The 3,762-nt window shown below is 52.2% G+C and overlaps 1 long non-coding RNA gene across 1 annotated transcript; it reads left to right on the plus strand.

Annotated features, from left to right (window-relative positions):
- The first annotated feature begins 610 nt into the window (after positions 1–610).
- On the plus strand, positions 611–2,292 carry LOC122464311. The gene is made up of 3 exons (XR_006288251.1): positions 611–759; positions 1,191–1,342; positions 1,911–2,292. It is a non-coding gene; the product is annotated as an uncharacterized LOC122464311 (long non-coding RNA).
- Positions 2,293–3,762: the final 1,470 nt, after the last annotated feature.

Raw genomic sequence — 3,762 nt, forward strand, 5'->3', positions numbered from 1 at the left:
CAATCCATGAGAGGACCTTATGATGTACCTGTATGGCACAATAATTCTGCATTGAATCAGTTGATTCAATTGTTTATTCTCTGGGGTTCAGACCCTCTGTTCTCCCCCTGGGATGACAGAACCCTGATTGTCACATCTGTCTTTCAGGCTGTGTCCTAGCCTCTCACACAGATATATCCTGCAGCCAGCCCAGCTCAGGGAGCAGTGGGGACAGATGATTTCATCCTGTCAAACCACGCAACTTGGGTCTCATTGAGGCTCAGATGGAAGATCCCATGCATCTCCTGGAGGTAAAAACCGTTCACTCTTCCTGCCACTTGAGGCTCTTGCAACAAGCAGGGGGCTCCTGCTACATATCCTGGTTGGGAGCTTTCCCTATTCCCTGGATCCCAGCCCTGATACAGAGACCTAGTTCATGGGAGCAGCCACTCTCCAACCCTCCAACTGGAAGCCTGCTGAAATTGTTTACCTAGGACCCATGAAGTTCAGCCCCAGTTTGAGGCTCTACTCCTGAGGTCCTATTGGAGGAGTCCCAGAGAAGCTAATTGGCCCCCTGGCCCTGCTTAAGACAGCAGCAGGAACAGGAAGCTGACTGAACACACCAGGGCTGCTCCCTGTTCTGGACCGTGTGCTGCCTCTTTCTGCTGCCGCTCCCCTGGCTTGATTTCCTGGCATCTGATTTGTGGTTGTGATCGCAAGTTTGTCTTTTGCTTCTGATCTTCCAGGATCCTGACCCAGCTGACTCTTGACTCCTGTCATGTTAGTGTGGACTCTGGCTCTGACCAGTAGGTCTGGCTGCCCTTGATCCAGCCGTGACATGACTTTTGTACAATTTCTCCAATGCCTTTTTCTGCCCTCCAGCAAGATACACCAGTACCTTGACTCCCAAAGTCCTAGTTGCCTCCTATTCATGGGCTGAGGGGTAGTGCTTGTCTTGCCCCCACCTCCACCCCCACCCCAGCTGCTTTTCCTTGGGAATCTCCCTAGAGCAGAGGAGAAATCTGCTCTTCTCTTAGGATCAGTCCCAGCAGTAATTCCACCCACCCTGGCCTCAGCTCAGCTACTTTGTTTACCTGGGATCAGGGACCACTTTTGAAGCCCTTAGCATGGGGGTGGAGGTGGGAGCAGAGGCTGAAGCTCCAGCAGTTTCCACCAGAAAACACCACCCTGTCTTTCTATGGTCTGACTAGGGCTCACCATCCATCTTGGAGCTGAACACCAGGTGGGAGCTGATAGATTGTCCTTGGTGGGCCAGGTTCTTGTGTGTGATTGAGCTGTGTGCCAGAGAGGGCCAGGAGCAGATTCACCACGCAGGACCAGGCTAAACAGCCTGTAATGCTAGGTGAGTACAACCATGGCCATATATAGACACCTTGGCCATCCGTGGGGATTGAATCTGGGCACTTCGGTGCCAAAGGCACAACTCACTCCAACTTGAGTCATCACAGTAGTGACCCCTGCCAGCCCCTCTGAGGGGGGTCAGTATTATCTCTGTTTGCTGGCGCACAGGGATGGAAAGCAACTGGCTGCAAGGTCACACACCACATCACTGACAGAGGCAGGAAGGAAGCATGGTACTGATACCAGTCCAGCTCCAACCACTAGAATCCACCCACTTTCAAAGCCAGAGAACCCAGAAGCCCTGACTCTGACAGCTAGGCCTTAAATGTCAAGACCAACCTCCTTCCCACTCAGGAAGCCATAGAAGGGACCATCTGATGAGCTCCCCTTTGCAGTGCTGCTGTCAGAGACCATTGGTAGTGGGTGCCAAGTGATTGAGCAGGGAACTCCCTTGAGAGACTCCTAGAGACTCGCAGGTGTTTCACTGTGACCCTCTAGGAGCCATGGAAAGCATGCTGCATTGAAGAGACTCTCCTGGTCTCTCAAAGGATTTGTTTTCTCCTAGATAGTCAGTCAACCAGTGAGGCCAGTTTGCAGAATGTGGAAGAGCTGTTTGGCGATGGGTTGGAGGATTCACCATGTAGGTGGCAGCAGCTTCAGTGCCTGGGGTCTGCATGGGCCAAGCCTCCACTCCTGACACTCCAGGCTAATTTCCCACTGCTCTCAGTGGGGCTTTGGCTTCAGCTGCTGGGCCTGCATCCCTAGGTAGAGGACTCAGGTATTTCCATCAGGCTGCTCAATGGCAAATGCAGCCATCCAAAGAAGGGAAGAAGAATGGAAGTGAAAGAGCAAAGCTGGACCATCCGCTGAGCTGCTGCAATCAAGTGAGCGGAGCTGGGGAGAGAAGAGGGAGAATTCGAAGGTGGCTGGCGGCAGTAGGGAGGAGAAGCAGTTTGGGAGCCAGGAGATTAAATATAAATAGTTAATGATGAATACTGCGGGCTTTGTCTTCTGTGGTGAAGGGTTGAAAATGGGTCTCTTCACTATCACTCTAAACTTTAAAATAGCTGTGTATCATGAAAGGGCAGGTCTATAAAGGTAAGAGGTCACTCTAGGGGCTTCAAGTCCCAGATTCTGTCACTGTTGCATGCTTCTACCAGCTGATCTCAACCCAGCAAATCCCTCAGGTGGTAGCAGTAGTGAGCTCTTGTCCTCTTTTTCTGGACTAGCCACCAGGAAAAGGACATGATACATGTGGCCAAGGAAATAGAGAGGCATGGGACTTGAGGACTTGAGCTGCAATGGATCCTCCTGTGCACGGGCTGAGTGGGCAACCCCTCTACTGCCCTATCTGGTTTCCAGCCCACATGCATTAAGGAGGAGGTGATGGACTTACCCCAAAGGTGGGGGTGGGAAGAAGTAGAGTGAAGAGGTGATCAGAGAGCCATCCCATAGCATTCCTCCTAGAGTCACTCCAACAACCACCTGGCTCCTTCCTGCCGTAGGCCGCAGCCCCTAGGTTCCATCAGGAATTTCTGAATTAACCCTCTAGAAAGCTGCCTCTGGCTCTCTACAAGCTCTCACACAGCCCTGTCACGAGAGGTAAGGAATAAGGTCCTGCCTCCCCCAACTGCTCGGAGGAATCCTCTCAGAGAAATCAGTGCAGGGCGTTATGCATCTCTACAAACAGATCATTTTGCATGGTGTTGTCAAGAAGCTGGACACCCCTTGGCAGCTCTTTTTAGAGCAACATTAACTCCCACAGGGATTTCTGTTCTAAATGCTCCAGGCCTGAGGGAAGGATTCTGTGGGAAACAGGCCTTTCCCTTGCTCCAATCCAGGCTCTGCTGTTCTGATGCTGCAGAGCTGATAGGGAAGTCCTGAGGGTTCCTGGAGAGCATGCTGCAATGCCAGCAGTCCCATTCTGCCTCAGCCCTGGGGACATGTTCTCTTTCTCCCCTGGCACCTTGCAATGAAGGGAAGAGAGGGACACGTGAGCTGGAGTCTCTCCCTGGTTTACAGATAACCAATCCCGCAGTAACAAAAGTGTGGACTCAGGGGAATGCTGTGCTCCGGTGTATGTGCCCTGCAAGATACTCACTCGTGAAGGGAAGCAACACTGCTCTTGGCAATGGAATCTGGGCAATAAGGAAGAGGAGTTGGAAATTCTCCATGGGGAGGAGAAATGGGGAAACCCGGTGGGACGATGTGTATGACTGGAACGTTAGTGTCGCTGGTTACAACTCATTGAGGTAGGGGAGAGAGGGTAAAAAAAAAGTGGTGGGCAGGGTGGCACTTTACATTAAACCAGCGGTTCTCAAACTGTGGGTCAGGACCCCAAAGTGGGTTGCAACCCCATTTTAATGGGGTCACCAGGGCTGGCTTAGACTTGCTGGGGCCTGGGGCCAAAGCTGAAGCCCG

This window comes from Chelonia mydas, chromosome 2, assembly GCF_015237465.2.
Source record: "Chelonia mydas isolate rCheMyd1 chromosome 2, rCheMyd1.pri.v2, whole genome shotgun sequence".
NCBI classification, from domain to species: Eukaryota; Metazoa; Chordata; order Testudines; family Cheloniidae; genus Chelonia; species Chelonia mydas.